The following is a 17,179-nucleotide window of genomic DNA, read 5'->3' as shown; positions in this document are numbered from 1 at the left end:
CATAACCATCTGAACAATCCAGCATTTAGCTTACGACCTGCTTAAGAGAGAAAAACAGTCTAACCTTTTGGGCTCTCAATGCCTTGTAATAGGTTAGTTTGAAAACTGCATATTTTGCATATGCCATCGTGCATAAGATGTTGCATATGACTCTTTTCCCATGATGTCAATATATGCGTTACATCCGCGGTTACATCTGTAATGTTTTAACTCTGTTCCTGTAAAAGATGAAAAAACTGTCCTGGCGGTTTAGCACCGGACGGGTCAAAAACACCCGATATATGACTATGAAATTATCATAGTGGGAAAAACAGAACCAGATGTAAGATAAACAAGGCTGAAAAAACCTTTGATTAGCGAAAAAACACAGAGAAACTTGTTCATGAATGACACTGTCATACATGTGTTCTTTGAACCTGGACTGCCGGTTTACATGACCCGGAGGATGAGGTTGATAACCCAATCTTTTGTAGAAATCAATACTTCCATATGTCTGATGACTGTTATGCCTTGGCAACTCATTGTCAAATAACTGAGCCGGTTTAATTTGAAACCATACTGATAGTTAAATTTGAGATGATAAAAAATAGTAAGACAAAACACTAGGCTTCAGACAATGTAAATCAAAATATTTAAATAAAAACTAGAGGCTTCTGATTCGAATACGATTAGTAAACCAGACCAAAGGGGTTAAGCTAAGATTCGAATACGATCATATAGCCCCCAGTGGCTTTGGCGTTGCGCCGATCAAGAGGGTACCGACAGCTATGTTCTCTTTGGTTCGAATACGACCTATGTTTGAATAGGAAGCCCCCAAATGACCTTGAGAGGTTTTTAACGACCCTGATTCGAATACGATCCAAGTCGGACCCAAAAGGGGTTAAGCTATGATTCGGATACGATCAAGAAGCCCCTTAGTGAGTTTGGCTTTGAGCCGATCAAGAGGGTTACGATAGCTATGTTCTCTTTGGTTCGAATACGACCTATGTTTGAACAGGAAGCCCCCAAGTGACCATGAGGTTTACAGCTAGATTTTAATACGATCATGAGCCGGACCAAAAGGGTTAAGCTAGATTCGAATACGATCAGCCCCCTTTTGGTCATTTTAAATAATGAAAATAATAAAGATATATGATCATTGAAAAGAATAAGGATAGAGGTCCTACTTTATTACTTATCATAATATATACAATGTCAAAGTATGTACATGACGAGAGCCGGTGGCTTAAGTATAGTAGGGCCGAAGCTAAGCAATGTTCCACGGCCGGCGGGTCTCCTCCTCTGACTTACGTGAGTCTTTGTGCTCTCGAACGTCAGTGAGGTAATATGACCCGTTGTTTAAGTTCTTGCTGACCACAAAGGGCCCTTCCCAAGGCGGGGATAGTTTATGTGCATCAGACAGATCCTGGATGAGCTGGAGCACCAGGTTACCTTCTTGAAAGGTCCTGGACTTAACCCGGCGGCTATGATAACGGTGCAGGTCCTGTTGATAAATTGTTGATCGAGCCTCCGCCAAATCTCTCTCCTCATCTAACAAGTCAAGTGCATCCTGTCGGGCTTGTTCATTATCAGGTTCAACGTAAGCCGCCACGCGAGGCAAGTCATGATGGATGTCACTAGGCAGGGCTGCTTCTGCTCCATAAACCATGAAGAAAGGTGTATAACCTGTAGACCTGTTAGGAGTGGTGTTGATACTCCATAGCACCGAAGGTAACTCCTCTACCCAACAACCTGGTGTTCGTTGTAAAGGAACCATAAGCCGAGGTTTGAGACCTTTTAAAATTTCCTGATTTGCTCTCTCAGCTTGACCATTAGATTGGGGTGAGCTACTGAAGAAACATCAAGCCGGATATGCTCACGTTGACAAAACTCCTCCATAGCACCTTGGGACAAATTAGTGCCATTGTCAGTTATAATGCTGTGTGGAAAACCAAAGTGAAAAATCACCTTTTTCATGAACTGAACCGCCGTGGCTGCATCACACTTGCTCACTGGCTCTGCCTCAACCCATTTTGTGAATTTGTCAACTACCACCAAAAGATGTGTTTTTTTTATCTTTGGACCTTTTGAAAGGTCTAACCATGTCAAGCCCCCAGACTGCAAACGGCCAAGTGATTGGAATCATCCGCAACTCTTGAGCCGGCACGTGCGCTCGTCTTGCAAACTATTAACATCCATCACACCTACTGACCAGCTCCTCTACATCAGCGTTAGCCGTTAGCCAGTAAAAACCAAGACGAAAAGCTTTGTACACAAGAGACTTTGACCTGACGTGATGACCACAATCCCCTTCATGGATATCGTGAAGAATTTCTTGACCTTCTTCAGGAGAAACACAATGTTGAAACGCTCTAGTGATGCTGCGATGATACAACTCACCGTCAGAAATCGTCATTGACTTGGACCGCCGGGTTATCTGTCGGGCCAGGGTCTCGTCCTCTGGCAACTCGCCCTGGGTCATGTAAGCCAAGGACGGTACTGTCCAATCTAGAATGACATGAAGAGCCGCCACCAACTGTGCCTCCGGGTCAGGAATGGCCAAATCTTCCTCTGTAGGCAACTTAACAGACAGGTTATGTAAAACATCCACAAAGGTGTTAGGTGGCACCAGCTTACGCTGAGATCCCAACCGGCTTAAGGCATCGGTCGCTTCGTTCTTTCTGCGGTCAATGTGTTCCACTTGATAACCCTTAAAATACCCCGCAACAGCGTCGACCTCGCGGCGATAAGCCGCCATGAGAGGATCCTTGGAATCCCTCTTGCCTGACAACCTGCTGAGCCACCAAATCTGAGTCGCCAAGGCACCGTACCATCTCAGACTCATCCCTTTAGCCATTCGAAGACCATGGAGCAAGGCTTCATATTTTGCTGCGTTGTTAGTACAAGGAAACATCAATCGCAACACATAACAAAACTTGTCACCTCGAGGAGAAGTTAAAACAACTCCAGTCCTCGAGCCTTCCAACTGTTTGGACCCATCAAAATGAACCGTCCAATATGTGTTGTCTGGTTTCTCCTCTGACATCTGCAACTCTGTCCAGTCATTAATGAAGTCAACCAACGCTTAAGATTTGATCGCAGTACGTGGCACATACTTCAAACCATGAGACCCAAGTTCAATAACCCACTTGGCGACTCGTCCCGTGGCTTCTCTATTTTGAATAATGTCTCCTAGAGGAGCAGAGCTAACCACAGTGATTGGGTGATCCTGAAAGTAATGCTTGAGCTTCCGGCTTGCCATGAACACCCCATAAACAAGCTTCTACCAATGTGGATATCTTTGTTTAGATTCAATGAGCACCTCACTGACGTAGTAAACCGGCCATTGGACCAGATGTTCCTTGCCAGCCTCCTTGCGCTCCACAACAATGGCCACACTGACAACACGTGAGTTAGCAGCCACATACAACAACAACAGCTCTTTCTCAACCGGAGCAGCAAGAATTGGTGGCTCAGTGAGCTGTTTCTTCAAATCCTCAAAAGCAGAGTTAGCAGCACCACTCCAGACAATGTCATCCGCCTTCTTCATCATTTGATACAAAGGCATCGCCTTCTCCCCTAACCGGCTTATGAACCAGCTTAAGGCTGCGACGCGACCCGCCAACCGCTGAACGTCATTGATGCACGCCGGTTTAGCCAGAGATGTAATTGCCTTAATTTTCTCTGGGTTAGCCTCAATACCTCTGTTAGACACCAAAAAACCCAAGAGTTTGCTAGCTGGGACTCCAAAAACACACTTAGCCGGGTTAAGCATCATTTTGTATACCTGGAGATTATCAAAAGTCTCCTTCAGATCAGTTACCAAGGCTTCCTTCTCTCTGGATTTCACCACTATATCATCTACATAAGCATGAACATTATGCCCAATCTGATTGTGAAGGCAATTCTGCACACATCGTTGATAAGTTGCATGGGCACTCTTAAGCCCAAAAGGCATAGACACATAACAGAAGGCTCCAAACGGAGTGATGAAAGTTGTCTTCTCCTGGTCCTTAACTACCATTTTGATCTGATGATAACCCGAATAGGCATCCAAAAAACTCAAACGCTCGCAACCCGCCGTAGCATCAATGATCTGATCAATACGAGGGAGAGCAAAGGGGTCAGCCGGACAAGCTTTGTTCAAATCTGTGTAATCCACACACATGCGCCAGGTGCCGTTCTTTTTAAGCACAAGCACCGGGTTAGGCAACCACTCCGGGTGAAAAACTTCAACAATGAACCCGGCCGCCAAGAGCCGGGCCACCTCTTCTCCAATAGCCTTGCGCCTTTCCTCGTTAAACTGTCGAAGAAACTACCTGTCTGGTTTAAATTTCGGATCAATATTGAGAGTGTGCTCAACGAGTTCTCTCGGGACACCCGAAATGTCAGAAGGCTTCCATGCAAAGATGTCCCGGTTCTCACGGATGAACTCGATGATCGCGTTTTCCTATTTTGGATCCAAGTTAGCACTGATAATGAACTGTTTGGATGAGTCACCAGGCACAAAATCAACCATCTTGGTGTCATCTGCTGATTTGAATTTCAACACCGGTTCATGCTCCGTAGTTGGCTTCTTCAAAGATGTCATGTCTGCCGGGTCAACATTATCTTTATAAAACTTTAATTCCTCTGTTGCACAAACAGACTCTGCATAAGCAGCGTCACCTTCTTCACATTCTAGGGCTATTTTACGGCTTCCATGTACTGTGATGGTGCCTTTATAACCCGGCATCTTGAGCTGCAGATACACATAACACGGCCGAGCCATGAACTTGGCGTAAGCCGGCCGTCCAAACAGGGCATGATATGGGCTTTTGATCTTAACCACTTCAAAAGTTAATTCTCATCCCTAGAATCATATTCATCCCCAAAGGCTACTTCAAACTCAATCTTACCAACTGGGTATGCCGACTTACCAGTTACAACATCATGAAAAATAGTGTTGGATTGTCTAAGACTCTTGTCAGTCAACCCCATGCGACGAAACGTCTCATAATAGAGGATGTTGATGCTACTGCCTCCGTCCATGAGCACCTTAGTAAACTTATATCCACCAACCTGAGGCACCACCACCAAAGCCAAGTGACCCGGATTATCAATCCGGGGAGGGTGATCCTCCCTACTCCACACAATAGGCTGTTCTGACCATCTCAAATAACGTGGAACCGCCGGCTCAACAGCGTTTATAGCCCTCTTATGAAGTTGTTGGTCCCTCTTGCACAAACTAGTGGTAAATACGTGGTACTGCCCACTGTTCATCCGTTTCGGGTTACTCTGATACCCGGACTGCTGCTGCTGTTGCTGCTGATTACCTTGGCCGGATTGCTGATTATAACCACCTTGATTACCCGGATGGCCCTGGCCGTGAAAACTGCCTCTACCTGAGACGGCGCCCGGGCCATGAAAACTGCCGCCGCCTAAACCGCCGCCAGGTCCATGGTTACCATCGAACATGTTGGAATTTTTAAACGCCTTCATGATCGTACAGTCCTTCCACATATGGGTAGCTGGCTTCTCCCGGGTGCCGTGTCTCGGACAGGGTTCATTCAGTAGTTGCTCAAGGGTGGGACCTGACCCGCCTGACCGAGGAGGTGGCCTCCCCTTGCACCATTGTTTGTTGCCCTATGTACTGGCATTAGCCACAAACTCGCCAGCCTTACGTTTATTACCTCCTTGATTCGCCGGGTTATGCTGGCGACCCTTGCCATTGTCATTCTTTTTCCCCTTCCATGCCTTCTCTTCATCAGACGCGGGATCCTTGGTACTATCTGAATCAGCATATTTGACCAGAGCCGCCATCAACTGGCCCATGTCATGACAATCACGCTTGAGCCGCCCTAGCTTCTGCTTCAGAGGTTCAAAACGGCAATTTTTCTCCAACATTAAGACCGCAGAGCCGGCATCCATCTTATCAGATGAATGTATTATCTCCTTGACCCGGCACACCCAATGGGTCGTGGACTCACCTTCCTCTTGCTTACAGTTAGTCAAGTCCACGATTGACATAGGCTGCTTACATGTGTCCTTGAAATTTTGAATGAACCGGGCTTTTAACTCCGCCCATGAGCCGATGGAGTTGGGTGGCAACCCTTTCAACCAAGTGCAAGCTGTTCCATCCAACATCATAGTGAAGTATTTAGCCATTGCTGCATCGTTGAACTCCAACAGCTCCATCGCCATCTCATAACTTTCAATCCATGCCCCAGGCTGCAAGTCGGCCGTGTAATTAGGCACCTTACGAGGCCCCTTAAAATCTTTTGGTAAGCGCTCATTACGTAGAGCCGGTACCAGGCAAGGGACACCTGCTGTCCTTGTGGCCACTCCTGCCTCAACAGAGGTTGCTGGATAAACCGGAAAAGCCTGATGAGCCGCCTGCTCAGCTGCCAGTTGAACCGCCCGCTCAGCTTCCTGACGGATCCTCTCTTGATCCACCAAGTTAAAGGCTCTATCCTGCGCCGGGTCATGCCTGCGCGGTTGGTTACGGAGTTGGGCATTGCTTGACATAGCCGCTGAGTCCATATGCCTACTATAGCTCGGACTCCGGCTTGGGCGAGGGGTTGAATGGATTCCGTCTCAACTATAAGAGTACGCATCCTGCTGTTCCAGGGCTGTCTGAAGAAGTTCTCTGACCCTTCGTGTTTCGATTGCCGTTGGAGAGTCGCCTTCCGTTGGGAGAGCCGCCAGACGAGCCGATGCAACAATTAAATTCTCCAAAGGGTTAGAGAAGTGACCCGGTGGTACTGACGTGTAATGAGGCAGAGCAGTATTCACACGGGGTGGTTCCATGGCCCTCGGGTGAACCGGCGTCCCCGTCCCGGGTGTTGTGATCCGGTTTGCCTCCGGCGGGTTGCTAGGACCGGCCCCGGGTGTGTGGAAAAGGTTCCTAGGATCGTAAGTCAGAGGCAGACGTGACTGAGTTTTCTGGTGTCTTCTCCTCATGACCTCGTTGACGCATTTAGATCCAGCGAGAGCCGGAAAGTCTCCGCTTGAAGCTGCTGAGCACATGCATCCAGAGCCGCCAGTTATGCGGCCATCCTGACATTTTCCACTGCTAAATTTTCCTTGGCTTGCGCTACCTCTCCGCGTAGCCGTGCTACTTCCGCGTCATGCTGAGCCTTATCTGTTGGCTCAACCACAGCAGTCAACAGGGCGTCATCCTATCCATGAGGTCTGTAAGTGCATCTAGTGCCACCCCTAGTTGGTTTTGGAGTATTGACGACAAACCTAGTTGAGGGACTAATGTGTTTGTGAGAATTGCAGGATAACACAGGTAGAAGTCCCTCATTGATTCGGTTTTCCTACCAGAGATGACCCCTAAAAATGTATGAAGACATTGAAGTTAAAGGTGGTATGTGAAGACATTCACCTTGAAGACTATGACAAGAGAAGACATCGCATAAAGATTATGGAGCGCGACTTTCGTAGTTCTTTTTCCTCTTTGTTGAGTCATAGGAACCACCATACTGTTAAGTGGGGTCCAAGAGAACCAGTCAGAATGACTGAAGTGATGCTTAACCAAAATCCTATGTCTTCGAGTGAAGAATATGAGAGCGAATCTTGTCCAGAGTTGGACAAGTCAGCTTTGCTTGTAGCCCAAGTAAAGTTGCCGTGTGTGTTTGAAATCTGACCGTTGGAACACGTGTCAGTTCCTTAGTGACCCAAGGTCATTTTGGACAAATCAGGTTGGGTCGCCTAGGGCTATAAATAGCCCACCCCCTACAACCATAAACGGTTGGTTGCTCAGAGTTAGAGTACGACTTTTGTCGTTTGAGAGCAACCCACCTCGAAGCCTTTGAGAGAGAATTCCTTGCAAGGATAAAGCCCTAACCACCCAGAGCCAAAGAGTGTTAGGCATCACTTAAGTCGTCTTGTTTGTGTGATCTGAAGACTTATTACACTTGAGGACTGTGAATCCTCCAGCCGGTTAGGCGTCGCGTTCTGAGCATCCAAGAGTCATTGTGGATCGCCCCTGAACGAAGTCTGTGAAGGTTTGGGAGCCTACCTTGAAGACTTACCAGAGTGATTGGGCGAGGTCTGCGGACCTTAGCTCAAGGGGAATATGGTGAGGACTATGGGTTCTGAGCTGCGTGTTCAGGACTGGGTGTCCGGGACTGTGTGTCCTCAGGTTTAAATACCTAGCCGCCCTAACCAGACGTACAGTTGTCACAGCAACTGGAACTGGTCCAACAAATCATTGTCTTCAACGAGTCACTGGTTTCATCCTTCCCTTCCCTTTACTTACCGTTGGTCCTTGTGAAGTCATTGCATGATTGCATTATCTTTTGTCTTCACTGAGTGACTGCTTGTTCTGATTGGCTTCACAATATCTTCCTACCCGATCCTTACTGCCTAGCTGCTATTAGTCATTGTGCTTTCACTTCATTGAATACTTGACTAAGGTTTGCCTAGTGTAGTCTACCTTCCGCTGCGTGGTAATAGGTTTACTTCTATCGTTTGTCTTCGAAACTTCCATGTTTTGAAGACTTTCATAAAAATCGCCTATTCACCCCCCTCTAGTCGATCACTAGCACTTTCAAGGTCCATTAATACCTGAGCTGGCGGGCGCACGGGGTCTCCTGACCCGGCCGCTACTGACCCGGTGGTTATGGCTGCTGCAGCCGTAGAATTCTGACCAGGTTGAGTGCCAGCTATGAAGATTCCGGCTCGATTCGGCGGCTCAGTGGGGTCCGGAATACTGCTGCCATCGGAACAACCCCCAAGCCGGCCGTCTTGTAACTGATAAAAAGAATCTATTTCGCCTGTGGACGACTCACCGTCAGAACAAACGGCCGTCTCACCACCGTCCACTGATCCTTCAGAAAATTCCCCTCCATGGATGCAGCCCACGAAGGCACGCCTCATGGCGGGTTGAGCCCGGGCAGATCTAGCGTGCTGAGCCGTCTCGACGAGGTCGGTGCAGATGTCCGGCTTAGGGCCTGGCTCGCCGATCCAGCCGATGAAGACGTGGATTCTGCCGAAGGGGACCCGGTATCCATACTCAATTGAGCCAGCATCGGGGCCCCAACCTTCGTCGTCGATTTAGAGCTTGCCGCGACGACTCTTGGTCATCAGGCCCACAGCGTATCCCTTGAGCCCTTCGAAGTTGCCCTTCAAGAACTCAAATCCACCGAGCGCTGGCCCCATGGTGGGCACCAACTGTCATAGAATTTTCACGGCAGATGTCCTAACGAAAGGACTTAGTCATAGGGCCATCACAACTAGAAAGCTTAAAGGGGTTAATCGGGACAAAGGACACAAGAGGTTTATACTGGTTCGGCCCCTTACGGTGAAGGTAAGGCCTAGTCCAGTTGATGTTGTATTGCTAGGTTCCGATGACCAAGGAGCGAATTTGCTAGCTTGGCTATCGATCTGTTGATTCTTGTCCTAAGCCGCCGCCGGGTCGTCCCCTTATATACACGGGTTGACGCCTGGCAGCCTACAGAGTCCCGGCCGACTCATAAAACGTGTCCGGCTCGGTGACTTCTTTTATATGCCTTTCTTTACAAGTATTTCTTTACATATGGCGGTTTACAATATTGGGCTTTAAGCCGCCTCTGGGCTTAGGCCTTCTGCAAGTCTTAATAACTATCACCTTGAATATTACTGGGCTTCTTTTTGTAACCCGCCATTGGGGTTGACCCGGCCCCTACTGGGCGGGTCATACCTGATAGCTATATCCCCAACAAGATATAAAGTGACCTTGATAAGTAACAACAGATAATCACCATATTGAAGTTCAGCAAAACAAAAAAGAATGATAGAAAGAGAGCAAGCTCTTCCTGGGATGAAGGAGTTGTGGGTACATGACTCCACCCAACAGGGTTCAAATTTTAGTGCTCACATTTAGACACATGTGTGCTCAGTTTCGAGCATGCATGTCTTTGTTGCAATCATGGCACAACTGGGTGTTCATTAGGCTTAACATGGACCCGGGTGCTTCTTCTCCATCACATTTGGGCCGAGTACTCTGCATCTACAACCTTAACCATGGCTTCCGCTGCCACCTCCTGTTGTGCCTCATCACATCATTAAACGTAATGATGCACTGACGTTGCAACCCTGTTGAACCTAACACTCCCCTCCTCATACCGCCTAGCCAGACCTACCAGTGCCCAGAACTCTTATTGCAACCAGGAGTGACAGGGGGGTGTGAAGCCATCCCTAACCAAGGAAACATAAGCGATGTTGTTGCCAAAAGCGAGATTTGGTAGAAGAGAACTCATGACAGAGGAGAGCTTCAGCTAGACAAGAGAGACGAGGAGGCAGTGACGATGGAGAGAAGATAACACCAGTGATGGCGATGAGTAGAGCCCTGTTAAGTTTATCACGCACATAGGTGCACATGTAGGAAGAGAAAACATTAGAGAGACGCATATGCAAAATATCAACCTATAAAGCGCGTGTGCTAACAGTCTTGGGAGGGAATGAAGCAAATTCCAAGCCGTTTTGACTTCTGGGGATTTATTTTGTCAAGATGATCAGCATGATTGGCAAAGTAAAACAAAATCAAATTGATAGTGTTTTATGGTATTTGTTGGACTTTGTTGCTTGCTGGTAATGATTATGTTTCAAACAAAAAGCTATGCTACTCTCTATATTCTTCGTTAGCATTGGAAGCAATTGACGATGTGGGGCGATAGAAGAAAACTGAAGTCCTGTGAGCTTACACTCTGCATTTTGCAACATCTTCAAGCACAATATCAGGATTAGTGAGAAAGGATAGGTGTGGGCTCAATGTGGTGATTTATTTGGTTTTAATCATGAGCTGGTAAACCCAGTATAACACATATTTGTTCACTGAGCTTTGGTAACCCACAAGTATAGGGGATCGAACAGTTTTCGAGGGTAGAGTATTCAACCCAGATATATCGATTCGACATAAGGGGAGCCAAAGAATATTCTCAAGTATTAGCAGCTGAGTTGTCAATTCAATCACACCCGAAAACTTAGTATCTGCAGCAAAGTGTTTAGTAGCAAAATAATATGATAGTAGTGGTAATGGTGGTAAAAGGTAACAGTAGCAAAAGTAATATTTTTGGTGTTTTGTAGTGATGATAACAATAGCAACGGAAAAGTAAATAAGCAAAGAACAATATATGGAAAGCTTGTTATCAATGGATCGGTGATGGAGAATTATGCCGGATGCGGTTCATCATGTAACAGTCATAACCTAGGGTGACACGGAACTAGCTCCAATTCATCAATGTAATGTAGGCATGTATTCCGAATATAGTCATACGTGCTTATGGAAAAGAACTTGCATGGCATCTTTTGTCCTACCCTCCCGTGGCAGTGGGTTCCTAGCGGAAACTAAGGGATATTAAGGCCTCCTTTTAATAGAGTACCAGAACAAAGCATTAACACATAGTGAATACATGAACTCCTCAAACTACGGTCATCACCGGGAGTGGTCCCGACTATTGTCACTTCGGGGTTGCCGGATCATAACACATAGTAGGTGACTATAGACTTGCAAGATAGGATTAAGAACTCTCATATATTGATGAAAACATAATAGGTTCAGATATGAAATCACGGCACTCGGGCCCTAGTGACAAGCATTAAGCATAGCAAAGTCATAGCAACATCAATCTCAGAACATAGTGGATACTAGGGATCAAACACTAACAAAACTAACTCGATTACATGATAAATCTCATCCAACCCATCACCGTCCAGCAAGCCTACGATGGAATTACTCACACACGGTGGTGAGCATCATGAAATTGGTGATGGAGGATAGTTGTGATGATGATGGCGACGGATTCTCCTCTCCGGAGCCCCGAACGGACTCCAGATCAGCCCTCCCGAGAGAGTTTAGGGCTTGGCGGCGGCTCCGTATCGTAAAATGCAATGAATCCTTCTGCCTGTTTTTTTATCCCCAAAAGTGAATATATGGAGTCAGGGTTGAGGTCGGTGGAGTGTCAGGGGCCCCGCAAGGTAGGGGGCGCGCCCCTGGGCGCGCCCCCACCATCGTGGATAGGTGGTGGCCCCCCTGACGTGGATCTTCCTTCCAGTATTTTTTATATATTCCAAAATAATTCTCCGTTGATTTTCATGTCATTCCGAGAACTTTTATTTCTGCACAAAAATAACACCATGGCAATTCTTCTGAAAACTACGTCAGTCCGGGTTAGTTCCGTTCAAATCATGCAAGTTAGAGTCTAAAACAAGGGCAAAAGTGTTTGGAAAAGTAGATACGACGAAGACGTATCAACTCTCCCAAACTTAAACCTTTGCTTGTCCTCAAGAAATTCAGTTGATAAACTGAAAGTGATAAAGAAAAACTTTTACAAACTCTGTTTGCTCTTGTTGTTGTAAATATCTAAAGCTACATTCAAGTTTTCAGCAAAGACTATGAACTAACCATATTCACAATAACATTTAGGTCTCATGTTTACCCATATCAATGGCATAATCAACTAGCGAGCAATAATAATAAATCTCGGATGACAACACTTTCTCAAAACAATCATGATATGATATAACAAGATGGTATCTCGCTAGCCCTTTCTGAGACCACAAAACATAAATGCAGAGCACCTTTAAAGATCAAGGACTGACTAGACATTGTAATTCATGGTAAAAGAGAACCATTCAAGACATACTCAATGTAAACTAACAGTAATGGATGCAAATGACAACGGTGCTCTCCAACTGGTGCTTTTTAATAAGAGGATGATGACTCAGCATAAAAGTAAATGGATAGGCCCTTCGCAGAGGGAAGCAGGGATTTGTAGAGGTGCCAGAGCTCGGTTTTGAAATGGATATGAATAATATTTTGAGTGGTATACTTTCATTGTCAACATAACAACCAAGAGATCTCGATATCTTCCATGCTACACACATTATAGGCGGTTCCCAAGAAGAATGGTAAAGTTTATACTCCCCCACCACCAACAAGCATCAATCCATGGCTTGCCCGAAACAACGGGTGCCTCCAACTAACAACAATCCCGGGGGAGTTTTGTTTGCAATTATTTTGATTTGATTTGAGCATGGGACTGGGCATCCCGGTGACCAGCCATTTTCTCGTGAATGAGGAGCGGAGTCCACTCCTTTTGAGAATAACCCGCCTACCATGGAGGATGCAGATAGCCCTAGTTGATACATGAGCTATTCGAGCATACAAAACAGAATGTTTATTTGAAGGTTTAGAGTTTGGCACATACAAATTTACTTGGAATGGCAGGTAGATACCGTATATAGGTAGGTATTGTGGACTCATATGGAATAACTTTGGGGTTTATGGAATTGGATGCACAAGCAGTTTTCCCGCTTAGTACAGGTGAAGGCTAGCAAAAGACTGGGAAGCGACCAGCTAGAGAGCGACAACAGTCATGAACATGCATTAAAATTAATCAACACCGAATGCAAGCATGAGTAGGATATAATGCACCATGAACATAAATATCGTAGAGGCTATGTTGATTTTGTTTCAACTACATGCGTCAACATGTGACAAGTCAAGCCACTCGAATCATTCAAAAGAGGATACCACCCTATCATACCACATCACAACCATTTTAATAGCGTGTTGGCACACAAGGTAAACCATTATAAGCTCCTAGCTAATTAAGCATGGCATAAGCAACTACAATCTCTAATTGTCATTGCAAACATGTTTATTTATAATAGGCTAAATCAGGAACAATGAACTAATCATATTTACAAAAACAAGAGAGGTCGAGTTCATACCGGCTTTTCTCATCTCAATAGGTTCATCATATAATCATCATTATCGCCTTTCACTTGCACGACCGAATAGTGTGGATAATAATAATAGTGCACATACATTGGACTAAGCTGGAATCTGCAAGCATTCAATTCAAGAGAGAAGACAAGGTAATATGGGCTCTTTTGTCAAATCAACAATAATGCATATAAGAGCCACTTTAACATTTTCATTATGGTCTTCTCCTATCGACCCCCAAAGAACAAGAAAAGAAATAAAACTATTTACACGGGAAAGCTCCCAACAAGCAAAAGAAGAACGAGAAATCTTTTTGGGTTTTCTTTTTTTAATTACTACTACAAGCATGGAAAGTAAACTAATTAAAAGCTACAACTATTTTTTGGGTTTTTCTTAAGGTTTATTCAGCACACAAGAAGAAAGCATAAAAAAGGAAAACAAACTAGCATGGATGATACAATGAAAAAGTATGAGCACCAACAACTAGCAATGAGTGTGTGAACATGAATGTAATGTCGGTGAGAAATACGTACTCCCCCAAGCTTAGGCTTTTGGCCTAAGTTGGTCTATGGCCACGGCTGACCTGTCGGATATCCAAAGTTGTAGCTGGGATTGTACTAAGATGCAGCAGCTATTGCCTCATGAGCTGCCGCTTGGAGACGGGCCGTCTCCGTCCTCCTCTTATACTCGTCCGCCTCCTCCCTGGTTATAACATATCTCCCTTTTTCCTGAGAGTCAAAGAAAGCAGGAGCAGGGAGAGCGACGTGATAGGTGCGTCATCTGTCAAAGATTAGTCGGTACTAGAGGGACTGATTGTTCCTCTCAACAAACCGATGACGAACCATGGCCTCATAATCTAAATAAATAGGAGGCAACTCAATATCATACCCACGTATGGGTATATCAAGAAAATTAGCTAGACGGGTTGCATAAATTCCACCGAAGAAATGTCCATTAAATCTATTATTATGCAACCTACGTGCAACAATGGCTCCCAAATTATAGTGTCTATCTCCTAATACAGCACTCCTGAGAACACTGAGGCCAGGGACACACATGTGACATGCTTCATCCTTACCATTTATGCACCTACCTATGAAGAGAGCAAAATAATGTATAGCAGGAAAATGGATGCTCCCTATGGTAGCGTGTGTTATGTCTCTAGATTCCCCCACAGTTATACTAGCAATAAAATCTCTAAATTCAGATTTGCGAGGTTCATTAGGACTACCCCATTGTGGAAGTTTGCAAGCAGTGTTAAAATCCTCTAAGTCCATAGTATACAAATTTTCATAAAGATCAAACAAGACAGTTTGAGAGTTGCGTGATGATGAAAATTCAAACCTTCTCACAAAGGAATCAGTGAGATAGTGGTGCTGGTGGCACTTATCAGCCTCGAAGCTCTCAAGATCAGCATTACGCACATATGCGTTAAATTCTTCCTTGATTCCTGCTCGATCCATAAAGTCCTCTGAAGGCCATTCACAAGCCCGCACTTGAGCTTCCCTCGGTGGTTCTTGTCGGCATCGCATATTGCGAGCCTGGGTCCTTGCTTCCTTGAAGGACCACCTTGGTACATTTTCCTAAACATATTTCTTCCTATGAAAAATTCCTGAAATTTTAGTAACTTCAAATAAAAGTGAACCAAACTCAACAATATCGATAGCAACTACTCCTACAAGTGCCTAGAGGCAATATCATGCATCAAAACTACTTTTGACCATATAAATTTGACATGCAAGCTCAAGAACAGAGTCACCTAAGCAGCAAAAATATGCAATGAATAAAGCACTAGAACAAAAACTAATTGGATCATTGGAGGAGTCACATACCAAGGAACAATCCCCCAAAGTAGTTTTGTGAGAGGTGCTTTGAGCAAGGAAATCGAAAATGGCAGCAAAATGAGCTTGGACTCATGTTTGAGCTGGTTAGTGATGTTTGCGCGAGGAAGAAGGAGTGTGTGGTAGCTGGAATAGGTGGAGGGGAGCCACCATGGGCCCACGAGGCAGGGGGCGCGCCCAGGGGGATAGGGCGCGCCCTCCACCCTCGTGGCCAGGTGCTTGCTCCCCCTGCTGTGTTCTCAGTGCCAGATATTCTCAAATATTCCAGAAAAATCATATTTAAATTTTAGGGCATTTGGAGAACTTTTATTTTTGGGGTATTTTTTATTGCATGGATAATTCAGAAAACAGACAGAAATTACTATTTTTGCTTTATATAATATAAATAACAGAAAATAAAAAGAGGGTACAGAGAGTTGTGTTTTCTAAATTCATCCGTCTCATGCTCATCAAAAGGAATCCACTAACAAGGTTGATCATGTCTTGTTAACAAACTCATTCCGAATAACATGGAATCGGAGAATTTTCGAATAACACTAGGTTACCTCAACGGGGATATGCACATCCCCAACAATAAGAATATCATATCTCTTCTTGACAGTAGGAAGAGGGAATTCAAAACCTCCAAAAATAATCGATGGAATATTTACAATAGAGTTTATACTATGAACTTGAGGTTGTTTCCTCGGAAAGTGTACCGTATGCTCATTGCCATTAACATGAAAAGTGACATTGCCTTTAGTGCAATCAATAACAGCCCCTGCAGTATTCCAAAAGGTCTTCCAAGAATAATAGACATACTATCGTCCTCGGGAATATCAAGAATAACAAAGTCTGTTAAAATAGTAACGTTTGCAACCACAACAGGCACATCCTCACAAATACCGACAGGTATAACAGTTGATTTATCAACCATTTGCAACGATATTTTAGTAGGTGTCAACTTATTCAAATCAAGTCTACTATATAAAGAGAGAGGCATAACACTAATACCGGCTCCAAGATCACATAAAGCAGTTTTAACATAGTTTCTTTTAATGGAGCATGGTATAGTGGGTATGTAACATCCCAAATTTTCAATTTGGAATGTTATACATAGATCATCATTGCATATCATATTTTATTTGCATTTTGGCTTGATCCTAGAAATCCTACGCAACTCAAGGACCCATGGAGAGAGTTGGGGATTTCGTTATTTTCATATTTGGGGTTTTCTCAAATTTTGAAAATAGGATCATTTGATTTAATTATTTTATCTTCAATAATTCTAATTATAAAAATAAGTGAGAGGGAATAAAATGACTTTCCCAAATTAAAGGAATATTGAGGATTTAAAAAAATCAAATAAGATTTTATTTTTGGAGTTTTTTCGCTGTTTTATTTGAATTTAGGAAAAATACGCGTTTTTCAAAATTGCATTTAGGCCCCAAATAAATGTTCACCTTGTCTGGCTTGATTTTAGAAGTTGGGAAAAATTTATTTCGGGATTTTTGGAGCCAATTTAGTATTTCTTTTTTTTGTTTTTCCACGCGACACTATTTAAAAAAAAGTACCGACCTAGCCGGGCCGTACCCGACCCGGACTCTAGCCCGGCCGGCCTTTATAAGCCGGGGAGCCCAGCCCTGAGACACCCAGCCCCACCCTAACCCTAGCTGCCGCCGCC

At 44.7% G+C, this 17,179-nt stretch overlaps 1 pseudogene; it reads right to left on the bottom strand.

Annotated features, from left to right (window-relative positions):
- LOC123191517 (uncharacterized protein At4g17910-like) overlaps window positions 1–17,179 on the bottom strand; it is a 52,917-nt pseudogene that overhangs the window by 8,131 nt on the left and 27,607 nt on the right.

Source organism: Triticum aestivum, chromosome 2A (assembly GCF_018294505.1).
Source record: "Triticum aestivum cultivar Chinese Spring chromosome 2A, IWGSC CS RefSeq v2.1, whole genome shotgun sequence".
Lineage (NCBI taxonomy): Eukaryota > Viridiplantae > Streptophyta > Magnoliopsida > Poales > Poaceae > Triticum > Triticum aestivum.
Note: the sequence above shows the minus strand (reverse complement) of the source record. Positions and strands in the feature narration are given on the sequence as shown.